At 40.3% G+C, this 16,181-nt stretch overlaps 1 protein-coding gene across 11 annotated transcripts in view; it reads right to left on the minus strand.

The window, feature by feature from the left end:
- Nucleotides 1-16,181, minus strand: part of CAPS2 (calcyphosine 2) — a 94,766-nt gene that overhangs the window by 77,650 nt on the left and 935 nt on the right. For 3 of the 11 annotated variants that reach the window (XM_077111462.1, XM_077111460.1, XM_077111455.1), the window contains exons 1-2: nt 3,744-3,855; nt 3,141-3,233 (exon numbers count right to left, since the gene is read on the minus strand). The exons of 1 other annotated variant lie outside the window; for it this stretch is intronic. The gene's annotated coding sequence lies outside the window, so the exon portion shown is untranslated. Of the gene's footprint in view, nt 1-3,140; nt 3,234-3,743; nt 3,856-3,986; nt 4,129-16,181 lie in introns of those variants that run through there. 7 more of the 11 variants (XM_077111465.1, XM_077111464.1, XM_077111459.1 and 4 more) reach the window with 6 other exon arrangements.

Raw genomic sequence — 16,181 nt, forward strand, 5'->3', positions numbered from 1 at the left:
TAAACAAAAATCAGATGATTACTTCTTCCATCTAAATTCTGCATATTTTAATTTATACTTCAACATTAAATTACCAAGAATAAATTTGCCTAAAGACTTATTCATATTTTTTTTACTATGGCTAAACTTGAATTATTTTAATAGTAAATAGTTTCTTGGTTTTATTTGTTTTTAAAAGGAAAGACAGCATAACATACTGCAGGATCAGAGTCAAATAGACTTACATTAAAATTCTGATTTCTGCTACTTTCGTACAATTTGAGCTTGGGTAAGAACTTAATGTCTCTGAGCCAATGTTTCTAATGTGTTAAATTTTTAAGCTTAATGTTAGTATCTTTCGCATCCTACTGTATATACCTGGAACAAAGTAATATTCAATATATGGTAACCATCATTATTATTATTATTAAAATATACCTTTATTTCATGCCTAAAGTAATCCTATTACCTGAAAGATGTCCCAGTTCCTTACTAACTTAACTACATGTTTCCTTCACCCCATCCCATCGTCCCTTCTCCTAAAACATTCTTGCCTTTAAACCTAGAATTCCACTATAAGAATAAAGTCAGGAAGATTTACCAACTAGCAACAGACATATTCTGAATACATCACAAATCATCATATTTGAAAATATTCCCACAGCACCAACAGATGGTTTTCTTTTCAGAGTTCTTTTTCACAAACGAGTGACTTTTTAAAATTGTTTTTGGGTTAGGGAAAGTGACTGTTTGTCTGCTTTTTTATCACATCACAAGAGTCATTATATTTGCCAGAATGATTGTCTGTCAACAAAACCAAGGGATTCTGAGCAATCGCCACACATGGACCTCACAATTATCTAAACCTTAGTAATTCAAATCATTGTCACTATAAATCACTAAATGTCATTTGCAATTAGCAAAAACAGCAAAAGTTAAACTGTCAAATGTCCTGGTCTTCCTAGTCCCTCTGTTTCCCAAGCATGGCATTCATCACAGTTCACTCTCATTAGCTCTTTTTCATCTGATTCACTGTCCACAAAGGCTGGTATGGACTACATTCAATGCAGCTTAGATGCTCAATAAATGTCTACTGTCAATAAATAACAATGCACAAAGGGTTAAGCTCCTGTACACATTTTGAACATATTTTTAGATTGTCTCACTTCTCTCCACCTAATTATGACATGATCACAATATCCATTCATAAATTCTTAGAACAGTTAGGAAAGGCATTGAATCGTAGCTCTTATTCTTCACCAATTGACTGCAAGCCTCATGAGGGCAACAACTATATTGGTTTCACTCACCACTACATCTCAACACTTAGCAGTGTTATATAATGCACGTAAGCCCAAGATGGACCAAAACTTAACTTAGTTACTGTCTTGTGGGCCCTCACCTCTCCCAAAACCCGAAACCTAAGGCTAACCAATCATAATCCGTCAGCTCCAATTTATATTGTGTGCCACACCCCCTGGCTTGGCATTAGCCAAACAAGGATAATATCTTGATAACAGCCAATGGAGTCATTTGTATTTCTAGCTACCCTGTTGGTTGCATAAGCTTGTCTATATAAACCCTGCCCTTTCTAAAACTCGACTCTTCAGAGCTCCCTTATCTTTCCTGGATGAGCTGCTGTCCAATTCATGAAGTGCTCAATAAAGCTATGAGATCCTAATTTTCATGTTGTTACACAGTTTTGTGGTTTTGGGTTTTTTTGTTTTGTTTTGTTTTTTTGTTTTTGCTGAGCAGAAAGCCTCGAAGATCCTAGGAAGAAGATAAATAGTTGCTGAACAAGTGATTTCAGCCAATTCAGACATGAGTTAATTTAGAACAATGTCATATACAGATGGTTCATCCAGATAAAGCAGGAGTTTTTAAAGAGCAATGCCCTCATATATGGAATCCCTATATGGAATCTATGGATTCATAGAGCAGTTAGGCCTGTGACACCCTGTGCCAGTTTGAATCTCTTATGTACCCCAGAAAAGCCATGTTTTAATCCTGACCTAATCTTGTGGGGGCAGCCTTTTCTTTTAATCCTGACTCAACAATGTGGGTTGGAAACTTTTGATCAGATGATCTCCATGGAGATGTGACCTTTTATTTAAATGGAGATGTGACTCCACCCATTCCAAGTAGGCCTTGATTAGTTTATTAGAGTCTTGAAAAGGGAAACATTTTGGAGAAACCTCAGAAACAACAGAGCCAACAGAAACTTCACAGCAGAGCTGACACTTAGAGAACAGAAACACATATTTGGAGATGCTTGGAGCCCAACAGATGTCATCATGAGATGTTAAACAAGCCAGAACCTGAAGAGAGCCAAGAGAAGAAAGTCAGCCTCGGAGAAGCAAAGTGGGGAATCCTAATAGGAACAGATGCTGAAAGGAATGGAGCCTAAGAGTAAGGCACTAGCAAAGGACCAGTGTGCATTCCCAGCTGACAGAGGTGTCCAAACACATTGGCCTTTCTTGAATTTAGGTATTTTTCTTTGGAAGCCTTAGTTTGGACTAAGGCTTAGAACATAGGTTTAGGACTGTAAACTTGCAACTTATTAAATTTCCTTTATAAAAGCCATCCCATTTCTGGCATATTGCAATCTAGCAGCTTACAAACTAAAGCACACCCCTTTTCAGAGATCTTAACATTTGGACAGGACTTTAGAGATAAAACAGCCCAACCTTCTGATTTTCAGAATGAGGAATCTGAGATCTAGAAAAGTGAATTTTACTTTGCCACATTATTTATCGATTATTTTAGTGCCTGAATTCAAAAACATGTTCAGACCTCTTTCCAGAACTAAACCCTTGTTGGTACAGGTAAAGAAGGAGAGGAGGAATTAGTTGTAGGGACTAAGTAACAGCAGAAACCTAATTCCGCTGGCACAAGAATCAGCATCCCAAACAGACAGGTTATGGGCCAATCTCTGGGATGCATGCCAAGGGTTGACCTTATCCTAAAGCACTGAATATTGAGTTAGGGTGTGTTGGGAGAAGAAGGGCTGACAAGAGGAACCCAGAGCACATTTGAATATTCTGAATGGCATCAGTCACTGCTGCAAGTCATGAGATGTCACAATTAGGATGTAAACGTTAAGTGACAGAGCCAAGACTTGCCATATTATCATTAATTCTCATATAAAATATTGAACTCACCTTCAACTGCCCTTAGTAGTTAAGGTTTATTATTTCCAATTCTGATTATCCTCACTTCTCTCTTGGTTAGTGAAATAAGTGGTTGCTATGTTGCTTATGCCAAATGAGAACATAATGGAAAGAGGTGAATACTACAAATGGATAAAATCCAGCCCATAAGCAAGCAGAGAGGAAAGAGATTTGTAAACACAACTTGGGATATAAGCTCCGTGAGGGCAGGGGCCAAGTCAACCTCGGAGACCAGGCAATAACAGAGGCAGGTGTCTGAATTGATCCTTGGTTCATTTCTAATTTCAAACAAAGCTGGGCAACGCTCCTTGCTCCCTTACCACTCCCCCAAGTTTGAGATGATACTTTAGGGCATTTGCCATGTACCAGAAGGAATGTCCCTTCCCCCCTCCCTATCTGAGATTCGTGGATGGAGAAGCACACAGCGGGCAGCCACTCTGACTGGACCCAACAAGCTGGGTAAAGGCCATGTACGCAATCGGAGGGCTGGAAAATGAAAAGCTATTAACTAGGGAGATTCCACCGTGAACCGTCTTCAGACAGGCAGGAAACCAGAGGGATAACCTGCTTAATCACTGCTAGAGCACTTGGCACCTGGGCTGGAAGGGAAAGTTTCCTCAAAGGCTTAGCCCCGCGTCCGTACGTTGCCTGGCAACAGTCACCTCCAGGCTGTGGCCTCCTTTAGCCCTCACTCGAATCCAGGAAAAAAGGAGTTCGTGGGCCTGAGTCCCTGGCTCCCTCCCTCCTCCACCCCCAGAAGCTGCGTCCATCTGTTCCTCAGGGGGCCTTGATCGCAACACAGGAGTCCCCGTGGCGCTGCCCTGCACAGGTACTCACAGGAAAGCCCAGTGATGAAATCCTCCTGTAGTAGCTCCACAGCTTCTTAAGCAACCAGTTCGTGACGCCTCTAAACCCCGGCGGGGAATCGGAGCGGACTGATCCCCAAACACTTCTCCTTCGCAGGGAGAGCTCCAAAGTCCGGCCCGGATTATGGCCCTTGTAGTGTAATTCTTTCATTGAATTGAATTCTATACACACATTTTATAAAGCATCTACTGCGCTTTGTATTTAGAATAAAAAGAAAACTTAAGCATATACTGGAATATCTGCTCTCAAGGAATTGCAATTATTTTAAAAAGATAAGACTGCTGCAGTACAATACTTCATGTAAAAAAATTATACACACAAAGGAAAATACTAAATCAGGGCACCTCCATTTCTTTGCTCTGCTATAATTTTATGTCTTTGTTCTGCACACAAAAACTTTGGGTGTCTGCACCTCATCTATAAAAGAAAAAGTGTGATTATAGTTATTTCTAAGGTTCCATTCCACCCTAATATGCCATAACTTTCTAAGTTATCTTTATTATTTTCAGAACAAAACAAGGTTGCTGTTTTGGTGAAGGTTAAAATCTAGTAGAGTAGACCATCATTCAAGAAGTGAATAATATAATGTCAGGTAGTGATACATGCAATGAAGAAAAATGAAATAGGTTAAAGGGACAGACACTGACAGGTGGGAGGGTGGGGGAGTGCAGAGTTATCAGGGAAAGCTTCTCTGAGGGGAACCCAGTAATGAGCACTGCAGACAAAAGGAACAGCAAATACAAAGGGCCTGAGGAAAGGACATCCTTGATGGATGTGGCTGAAGCAGAGTAGACAGGGAAGAATGGCTGGGAAGGGGCCAGGGTTTTGGTCAGATTATGTAGTGCCTTGCAAGCTGTAATCAGGACTTCAGATTTTATATTAAATGCACTAAGAAATAACTGGAGGGTTTTGAGAATAGGAGGAGCTTATGTTTCAAAGGAATAATTGACCGTTCTATGGAAAATAGACTATAGAGAGGCAAGAATGGTTGTGTAGCTGGAGCCCTGCTGACAACAGAGTCAGCTGAGCCCTGTTCCAGGTTTGGGGCTCTCGTCATAGAAAGATTCAGAGGTGAGAGAGGGCCAGTAGGAATGAGTAGCAAAGTTCACTAAAGAGAGAGAGAATACATATTAAAGAAATTAAGACAAATGTGCTTAAGGGAGAGACACATGCCTAATCGTGGTTGTTAGCTTGTTTTATAGGAAGGCTTTTGTTAGTAGCATGTTTCCATAGTGACCTTTGAACACCAGAGTTTATGCAGTTTGTATTAGCCAGGTATTCACATGGTTTGCATTGTTTCAGGAAGAGATAACTATCGATGCTTGTGGAGTTCTGTTGCATGTTCAAAATTATCTTTGGGCAGATATTTAATAATCTTTATGACCCCATATTTTTTGTCATTAACTGAGAGTTTGTTTTGGGCCCCTGAATTTACAAGCTTTATGGTTTTAGGGAGTTTCAGGGCTTTAAGGGAAATTCTTGCTTTTGGGAATTTGCAGTTTGCATTAAGTCCTTTGGAGCTAGATAGGAAACTAGGGACTTGCAGTTGTCTTATTTAATCCTGCTTCAGCCACTGCCCACAAAGAGTTAAACCCCCTTAATCTTTATTTTTTTGGGGGGGAGGGCGGTGCATAGTCCTGGAATCTTCCCAGGTCTCCTGCATGAAAGGCAAGCATTCTACCACTGAACCAGCTGTGAACCCCCACTTAATCTTAAGGGGATGTTGAAGGATGAATTTTTAAGGGGATTGTTATTAAAGTGGAGGTGGAAGTCCACATTGATTGGGGAAAGGCAGGATATTTTAGAGTGGGCATAGACAAAGAAGGCATGGCGCTAAGAGATGCATACACATATGGCTAATATAGTTCATTGTTTCTTAATGTTTGTTTTTTGGCCACAACTTCTTATGGGGTTAATTCTGGGAAAGAAAACGAAGGTACAAAATTGAGAGAGTACATGTATAACTGCTGATAAGGTTGGAAGAGTTGGGGGATATTGGAAAATGCAAAAACATTGTTACAGTCCACTCTATCCCACAACTCTCGCAACTTTTCTGCCACCTTTTCCACATAAGTCCCTGAGAGTGGGAATAAGAGGTTATAGGTTTACAGCCTACAATGTTGAGAAATGAGATTACAGTAGCATTTAGGGGAGGCAAGTATGCCCTGGCTTAGTTAAAGCTGCCTTTCCCTCCCTCCTCTATCCGATTCATTTATTTTGTTGTTATGATGTTCTGGTCACACATTAGTGTGAACAGCCATTAACTGATTTGCAGTTAAATCAGAGGAGTTCTGGTGCCCGGGGGATGCTACCTTCAGTAACTATGCAGATTAAGCTGTCCCAAACAGTTGTCACAGATGGGCAGGTCCTGTTTAGATGTACTCTGATAATAGAAATAATATACAGAAGAGAGTGGTTAATTATAGAGAGTACTGGAATTAGGGAGTTGCCACTTTGGGGGGACAGTTATTATTTAATTATTTAATTATGTCACTTAATTGAAGACAGTGGAAGAATATTCTATTGGAGGCTAGAATTACTCGAAGCTGGAACATATCTGCAAAACCAACAATCAGCTGGGCTGGGCGGTGGAATGCCTTTATAGCTGCAACTTAATCAAGAAAGACAGATGAATTTAGATGAAGCAGGAAAGAAGCCTAGGGGCTTAAGCATAAATGTTTCGTGGGTACCCAAATGGAAAGATTTTTTTTTCTGTGAGTAAAATTATTGTAGAGTTTTTTTATTCCATTGGTTTTAGCAAACATGTAAACATTTTAATTAAAACAAAGGTTCAGTTGTTTTCTTTTTTTTACTAGGATTTTTACTAGAATTATGTTAGTTAACAGGTATAACATACTTTATATACTCGCCTTGTTACTTAAAAAAAAATTTTTTTGTTGAAGATAAATTTTTGACCTGTAGTTTACTGCCAGCATTTTTAGAGAAGCATTAGAGTAAAGCAATTTAAACAACAAGGAAATTCGGTTATAATACTTCTAGTCTGCCAAAGCTGCCAGAATGCAACACTCCAGACATGGATTGGTTTTTAATAAAAGGGGATTTATTTAGTTAAAAACATATAATTCTTCAGAGGAAAGGCAGCTAACTTTCAACTGAGATTCTTTCTTACAGGAGAAGGCACAGGGCGATCTCTGCTGGCCTTCTCTCCAGGCCTCAGCGTTCCAACAAGTTCTCCCGGGTTATTTCTTTCTGCATCTCCAAAGGCCTGGGCCGAGCTAGCTGAGAGTGGTGAGATGAGGTTATGCTGAGCTGCATGGACTTTGCTACATTGAGCTCTCTCATTTAAGCACCAGCCAATTAAATCAAACATCGTTTATTGCAGCAGGCACACCTCCTAGCGGGCTGCAGATGTAATCAGCAACAGATGAGGTTCACATACCATTGGCTCATGTCCACAGCAATAGAACTAGGTATCTTCACCTGGCCAAGTTGACACCTGAACCTAACTACCACAAACACTGAGCATTTTTATGCAATTTATATTAAATTAACTTAATCATTTTTAGAATTTAATTTTTTATGCGGTCAAAAGAACAGAATTTTTGCAACTGTTTGAAATGAAAAGATATTTTTAGTATTTGGAGGTTGTTAGGTTTGAAACAAAATTTGTTTTTGTTCTTCTTTTTGTTTTTTTATTTATTCAGGAGACAGTTTTTTTTTAACAACTAAGGACACACTAATGTTAACCCAAAGCACAAATTATTCTGACAAAACCCAGACTCTTTGCTCTTTACAGTGACTATTAAGGAAAACTTCTTACTAAAGACAGACTAATCATTTAAGAAAATTTTGTCACTTTAACAGAAAACTAAATTTTAGTTTGCATTAGTATATAACAGACATTAAATTTTTCACAACTTTGACTATAATTTCCTTTTCCAAGAAATTTCTGCAGTTTTTTATATCCATTTTGGTTTTGTTCTATGTTTGCTTCTTTCTTATTCTGTAACATCCATTTATGTAGGACAAAATTACTCTTTTTTTCTTTTAATAAAAACACATTCTCCAGACCTGGCACCGTGGGATTAACAATTCCATCCTGACCAAAAGGGGAAAAAGAAGTGTAATTAATAAAATATCAGTGGCAAAGAGAGTTCAAATAGAGTCGAGACGCTATTCTGGAGGTTGCTCTTACACAAGCATCAGTTAGACCTTGCTACCTAACCTGCCAACACCCAACCAGGACCTTTCCAGCCAATCCTGAAGAACACCTAGGGCGATATATAAGATTCCACAAGGGTTCCATGCACTAGGATAACTTTCCAGAAACCTACAACCTTCAGATAGGTCCCTGCTCCAGATAAATCCTGAAATCTAGCCCAGCCTCTCCAGAACATCATAGTTCCATCTCCCTACCCCATATTAGTGACAGACCCTTCCAACAGCAAAAATTTAGAATTGCCATAGCTCAAATACCTCTAAAGAGAGGGATGGAAAGATCAAAGGTGATAGTGGAATTATACAGAGAAGATAGGATTTAACAAATGACTGTGAATAATATGAATTGATATCTCTCTTAGTCTCCAGTATTTTAGAGCAGCTAGAAGTAAAAACCTAAAATTGTGAAAATATAACCTATGTCAAACTCTGAAATCTGTTCTACAACTAATTGTGGTGCTGTGCTTTTTTATAGCTTTTATGTATATATGCTATTTTTCACAAAAAAAGAAGGAAAAAAAGTTGATTGTGATGATAAAAAAAATATTTAAGCCCTCTAGCCTCCTATATTCTGGAGCAGCTAGAAGGAAAAATCTGAGAGGCTCGTATGGTAGCCCATGAAATCTTTATACCTTTCATACTTGTTACCAAATAATTTCAGAAACTGTTTTTAAGCAAATATCTCACAACATACAATTACCATATAAATTAAACTTGTTAGAATAATGCTAAATACATAAAACACCTTAATCAATGTATTTTTGAAACAGTAAGATGCAATCTTTTTAACAAGAATTTGCCACCAAAAAAAAAAAAAAAAAAAACCTTAAGCATAAGGCACCGAAGTTGCGCTAACTGGTAGGTTCCATTTGGCTTTTTGGCAGGGAGGGTTGGGGTATTACAAGAGGACTGGCAGGAAAGGGAAGTCTTGCCATTAGGAACTTTTGAATGAGAGGTTGGATACCATCTATGTCCTCCTGGTTTTCTAGGGAAAAGCAGGCTCCTTCTGCACTGAATTACAATAGGAGGGACATGAATTGCTTTCCCAGGCAGGTCTGTCTCCCAGACTTTGGGGTCCACCTGATTTTTTAACTCTAAGGGGAGGGAATTCTAGAGTGCCTTTGGTCCCAATTAACACCATACTTCATGTCACAGTATTTTCAATGGAGCTTTCATGCTCTTACTTTGGCAGACAGCCTATTAATTGGATTTGGGCACTTAACACCTTTAATATATCTTTTCTTAGAAGTAGGGTGGAACACTCTGGTATTATCAAAAGCTAATGACTTAAAAGAATAGTAGTAATTTGGTAGGTGAGCGGTGGGGTGAAGACTCAAACTCAAGACTTCCTTTTTATTCCCACTATGGAATAGGTCCTTGAGGAGAGGGGGCTATAATGCGAGGTTAAGGCAGAATATGCTGTTCTTGTATTAATTTAAAAATTAATGGTGTTGCCCACCACATCAAGAGCCCCCTGGGGCATTGAGATTGATGTTCTTCGGTGTGATCCAGTTTGCCCCTGGTCCTGGACCCCTTCAGTCTAGCTTAGGGGCGGTCACCAGGATGTTGGAGAGGCCTCGCTCCCCCTTGGGGGCTCAGTGTGCTCTCAGGCCCCAGGTCCAGCCTTCCTGCATTGTGGACTGAGTCCAGGGGACTTTCACCCTCCTGGGGGCTCCTTCTGTCCTTGGAAGCATTCTCCCCCCCAGGGCCCCAACTCTCCACATCACATCGCTGACAGCTCCCAGTGGCCGCTTCCCATCCACAGCTACAGCTCTGAGCCTTGCCTTCTTCCAGTCCCCTCCTCTGCAGTCTTGTCAGAAAAGGCAGTACTCATAAGGTCATGCATAGGTATTTGGGACCCCCGAGGGCATCCTTTGCAGTTTTTCCCTTATGTCTGAAGCTGACCGGCCTATTAAGTAGGTTTTTAACATGATTTGCTCTTACCTAAGAGTTTGGATCAATCCTGGTACGTTTGTTATAGCTTCCATAGCTACCCTTAGAACAGAGCAGGATTTTCCTGAGTGATACTCTGTAGCATGTTGTAATTTACAAGTTTTCTAATACATTTTCTCAATCCTTTTATTAAGCAAGTCCCATTTTGCAAAACTTGGCAGACCAGCTTGGGGGGCGAATGAAAAGAAAGCAATCAGAAAACAGCAAACTTACACGCATCCTGCAGATCACTTCCCCAGGGAAAGGAGTCACTGAATGTATCAGAGAGAATGTGGTAAAACTGGCTGCGGGAGGGTCTGCAAGCTGTGATCACAGGTAAATGATGAGTTCTCTGAGATTTTAACAGCACAGTGAAGGAGGAGCACAAACAGCACTCTTGGAGAGATGGGGAGAGTTTCTCAAGCAAAGAAGAGGAGGGGCCTCGAGGTGAAAGGGAGGACAAGGAAGGCAGGGGTGAGGGAAGGAAGAGAAACGGAGGAAAGCCACCAGCTGGAGACCTTGACCTTCTTGAGTCCGTGATCAGGCACCCTTACAGGGTGGAGGTCTACAGCGCCACGATGGACATGTATTCCAGCTTCAGATGCATGCACCACCCCACAGGGTAGAAACACAAGCAGGAGCGGGGGCATTTACCTCACCCCTTTAAGGTACAAGCCTCCCCCCTGCAAGGGCTTTGACAAGATGCAGCCCAAGGGGCTATTCATTGAGATGTTGGGCACACTGCTTATATTTTGAAAAGGAAAGAGTGAAGGGGGAATACTCATTGAGGTTTGGCAGCCCAGGTATCCTGCAGCTGAGAGTATCCCCTGTTATACTTTGTAGCCCCTGGGCATCCTTACAGGGTAGAAAAGTTGAGTCTTCGAAGACAGGTGGTCTGGTTGTACTCCTTGGCTCCTGAGCCTGAATCAGAGCGCTGGGAAGACAGACTTCTCACCCCGGCAGCTCTGAGCCAGACTCAAGGGGCTGGTGACCAAAATCTTTCACCCTTGTGGCTCTGGGCCAAATTCAGAGGGCAGGTGAGCCAGATTTCTCACCTCAGGGGCTCTGAGCCAAACCTTTGCTCCTTTTCTTTGACTTGAGGAGAAGTGATCAGATGGTCAGTAGATAAATGAGAGATTTCCTATAGGAGCAGCTTCTAGGCCACCTGCAAAGGAGCAGAAGTGGCAGGAGAGAGACTCTGTAAATGGAAACGGAGGGAAGGACAGAAAATGCAGAGGAGATTTTTGATGTTGGTGGTGGAACTAGGCACCATCGTACCTGGACCTGTCTTAAAATCTTCCCTAGACTGGACTTGAGTGAGAAGCCCAAGGCATTCTGCAAAACCTATGCTTCAGGGCCACAGCAAGGAGCCACAATAGACACAGAAGTTGCAGAAACTGAGGTTTCATTTGGCTAAGGCCTGATTTCTCCTTAGGTAGTAGAAAATGGATGAGGTTCCAGGGTGAACAGAAGAGCTTGTCCAGTGTGGCCAAGACACCAACTGCAAAGAAGAAGGTATGTGAGGAGTCCTTAAAGAAAGGAAGCAGGAGAAACAAGAGAAAACAGGACTGGGCAGGGCCAGAGATGACTCTCCCCAGCCAGCTGATAAAAAAAGTTCCCTGGGTGATCTCACTGTGCTCATTTTTAGGAGGTTCTACGCATAAGAGTTTTAGAACAAGCCTAACAGAAAGCAAGGAAAGAAGAGACTGAACAGCAAAGGAGCCAGAAGAAAAGACGCTGTGAGTCAGGAGTACGGAAAATGGGAAGAAGAGAAGGATAGAAGGTGCAGAAATTTCTTGTGACTCTCTGGTCAGAGTTGGGTGCCATGGGCAGTGAGAGAAAGATGGTAGGAGAGTTAATTCATACAGTGTGGAGTAAGCTAAATGCCAGCTGGCACACAAAGGCAATGAAAAAGCCAAGATGAGTATAATAGAGGCCAGTTAGAAGATAAGAAGCAAGGGCCAGTGCCTTACATGAAAGGTGCTCCTGCAAGCTCCGGTAAGTTCCTGGGAGCTCCTGCAATCTCCTGCAACCTCCTGGCTGGCTCCTAAAATATGTAACCAGAGCCATGCTTACATCACAGTCAGCTGAGCCCCATTCCAGGTTCAGGGCTCTCATCACAGAAAGAATGCAGAGATGAGAGAGGGCCTGTAGGAATAAATAGCAAAGTCTATTAAAAAGAGAGAGAATACAAATTAAAGAAATTAGTGCAGATGTGTTCAATGGAGAGACACATGTCTAATGGTGGGGGTTAGCTTGTTTTTTGATAGGAAGGCTTTTGTTGGTAGCATGTTTTCATAGTGACGTTTAAATAACTGGAGCTTACATGGTTTGTGTTAGCACGCTTACATTGTTTGCACTGTTTCAGGAGAAGATAACTATCAACGCTTGTGGAGTTCTATCATGTATTTAAAATTTGTCTTTGGGTAGACATTTAATAATCTTTATGACCCCATGCATTTTGTCATTAACTAAGAGTTTGTTTTGTGCCCCCGATTTTACAGGCTTTATGGTTTTAGGGAGTTTCAGGACTTGAGGTGAAATTCTTGATTTGGGAAATTTACAGTTTGCATTAGTTCCTTTGGCGCTAGATAGGACACCAGGAACTTGCAGCTGTCCATTAACTCTTTCAGAATTGGATAGGAAATAGGGACCTGCACTTGTCCTATTTTATCCTGGTTCAGTTGCAGGGTAACCAAATAGGAGGATGCTCCCTTAATTCAAACAAGAGATGATGGTGGGTGTGATTAGAGTGTTAGCTATTTGGAGAATGAAAGTAATCATGTTCAAGATATATTTTTAAAGTAGAGAAAACAGGATTTGTAAGTGGATTGAAATTGATATATGAGAGAAATAGAAGAATGAATTAATAAGCTATACACATGAAGTGTTTGGGGGAATAAAAGATAAACAGAGGAATAAAGTAACGATATATGGACCTAAAATATTTTACCCACAGGTGATTCCTTCTAATTGGAGAAGATCATAAAACTAAGCAACATTTGATCTAAATCTCAAAGGATTCATTTATTAATTTGCCCAGCAAATGTTGAACTGTACTTCTGGGGGCTCAATATAAAAATCCCTGTCTCATGAGGTTTACGGAAGTGAGGGGAGAGACAATAAGATTTACAAGGAATTACATCATAAAATGTGATGGTAAGAGTTGAAATATACAGCAGATAAAAAGGCCAATAGGAAGTATGCTGGTTTGAATTTTGTGTACCCCAGAAAAGCCAAATTCTTTAATCTTCAGCCAATATTGGTGGGTGGGAGCTTTTTGATTATCCATGAAGATGTGACCCACCCAATTGTGGGTGGCAACTTTTGATTAGATGATTTCCAGGGAGATGTCTCCACCCACTCAAGGTGGGGTGGCTTTCTGGAGCCCTTTAAGAGGGAACCATTTGGGAAAAAGCTATAGAGCCCACGCAATCAGAGACCTCTAGAGATGAAGAAGGAAAACATCCCCAGGGAAGCTTCATGAAACAAGAAGCCTGGAGAGAAATCTAGCAGATGCTGCCATGTTCGCCATGTGCCTTTACAGATGAGAGAGAAACCCTAAACATCATCAGTTTTCTTGAACGAAGGTATCTTTCCCTGGATGCCTTAGACTGGACATTTCTATACACTTGTTTTAATTTGGAAATTTTCACAGCCTTAGAACACGTAAACTTGCAACTTAATAAATTCCCCTTTTTAAAAGCCATTCCATTTCTGGTATGGCATTCTGGTTAGCACTCATACTTCACTTAACAAAGTCAAAAGTTACTTAATATCTCTACTCTTACAATATAAGGATCTTAGAATAGTTCAGCTATAATCATTAAGCTCTCCCACCTTCCATATTATTTTCCTCTAGTATTATAATAGTTCTGCCTTATATTTAACCTCTTTCTGCCTGTAACACTCTTCTTCTAGTACCCACATAGTTAACTCCCTCATCCTCTTCAAGTACTTGCTCAAAAGTCATCTTCTACAAGGCATCCACTGTGACCCCTATTGAAAAGTGCAATCCACCATCCTCCCTCTACATCCACCCCACCGTTCCTAAACCCCCTGTCTCACTTTAATTTTCTCATAGATCTTACTGCCTTCTATCATACTAAAGAATGTATTTATTATCCTTATAATTTTTTTTTAACGCCTATGTTCTTTTTGGGGGGGGAGGGGTGCATGGTCCGAGAATCGAACCCAGGCATCCCACATGGAAGGCGAGCATTCTACCACTGAGCCAGCTGTGCACCCTATCCTTATCATATATTGTCTGCTTTCCTCCCACTAAAATTCCACAAATGCAGGTTTTAGAGTCTGTTTGATTTTTCATAGTTGTGATCCCAAGCACTAAGAAGATGTCTGATATTTGTTGAATTAATGAATTTAGAAGCCATTGAAGGGTTTTAAGCAGAATGACATGATCTAAAATTTGATATCATCAATCTGACTGCTATTTTGGGAAGATACTATCGAAAGATAAGGGTGGAAGCAGGAGCATTGATTAGGAGGTGTGGTAACCTGTACCATGTACCCCAGAAAAAAAAACCACGTTCTTAATCTTAGTCCATTCTTGTGAGTGTGAACTGATCTTTTGAGGATGTTATTTTAGTTAATGTGTGACCCAACCGAATGAGGTGTTTGGCCTTAATCCTATTACTGGGGGTTTTATAAGGTAAAGCCAGAGGACCAGAAGGTGGAAGTCAGCAGCACCTGCAAGAGAAAGGAGAAGACATTGCCACGTGGCAGAAAAGCCAAGGGCCAAAGATGCCGGCAGCCAGCCTCAGAACACTGCAGTCTTTCTGGGGGAAAGCATCAGTTTGCTTATGCCTAGATTTCGACCTTCACCTAGCCTCAAAAATGTGAGCCAATCAATTCCTTTTGTAAACCAATTTCATAGTGTTTGTGATTACAACTGGGAAATTAAGACAGGAGGCTATTGCAACAATCCACATTAAAAAATAAATGGAATCAGAAGAGGTTATTTGGAATAGTGAGCAGTGGTCAAATTCTGAATATGAAAAGACAAAGCCAACAGAATTTGCTAAAAGACCAAATGTCCAAACATTTGGGTGTAGGCAACTAGAGGAGTGGAGTAGCCATTAACTGAAATGTGGGGTATCAGAAACTATTTGGACCAAGTATGCAATTCTAAAGTAGCACATGTAGCAATTCTCCATTAGCAGATAGCAGACTAGCAATATTTTCTCTATTACCCAGTAGAATTTCCATTAGGAAGCTTCCATTTTTCCCATTTTATAGCTTACTTTTCTGCTTTCTATTTTTAAATGGTGAGTAGTCTTATTTGTATTAAGTATTTAGTTAGCAAGAGTTTAATTGTCTTTAATCACTATTTAAATGTTTAGGGAATGTTAGTTTGTAAATTCAAATGTTTAGATAGAATAGTCATCTAAGCAGAATGTGAATGCTTAGATCATTGTTAATTGTTTAAAAACCAAATACCAGCTGCTGAGCTACTAAATCACTAAATCTGAACCAATGAGAAGTTAGTGGAAATAATACATCCAACTTCTAAATCATCACTTTAAAGCTGTAGCCACTTGCCCTGGATGTACTTCTTCCTCTTCGTGTGTGTAGAATGATAACATGATAATAATCCAGTTTTTACTCTGCAGTCAAGGATATAACCCTTGGGGACAATGGAGCAGTAGCAGAGAAGGCACTTGGTGTCTGGAGGATCTTGCAGAACATGGCTGCTGCATACCTGCTTTGAACAGCCCATCATCTTTTGGACTATTTCTTGAGAGAAAAATAAACTTTTATCTTATTGGGGGAAAAATTGATTCATTTCACCAAAGAAAATTATTAGTGGCAAGGTCTCTGACCAGGAACATTGAGTAGATGTAAATAATGTGTTCATTTGGATTAAATGACATTGTAATCAATCTCAAATCATTGACTAAAGATATTTATTTGAAAATCAGAAAAACTGAAAAATGTCATTTAACATATCATGGGGGAAATGCTGATTTATTATGGAATAACAATATAATGGATTCAAAATATTAAGTCAAATGAATGATTTATAAGCAATCAAAT

Source organism: Tamandua tetradactyla, chromosome 7 (assembly GCF_023851605.1).
Source record: "Tamandua tetradactyla isolate mTamTet1 chromosome 7, mTamTet1.pri, whole genome shotgun sequence".
In the NCBI taxonomy this organism is placed as follows: domain Eukaryota; kingdom Metazoa; phylum Chordata; class Mammalia; order Pilosa; family Myrmecophagidae; genus Tamandua; species Tamandua tetradactyla.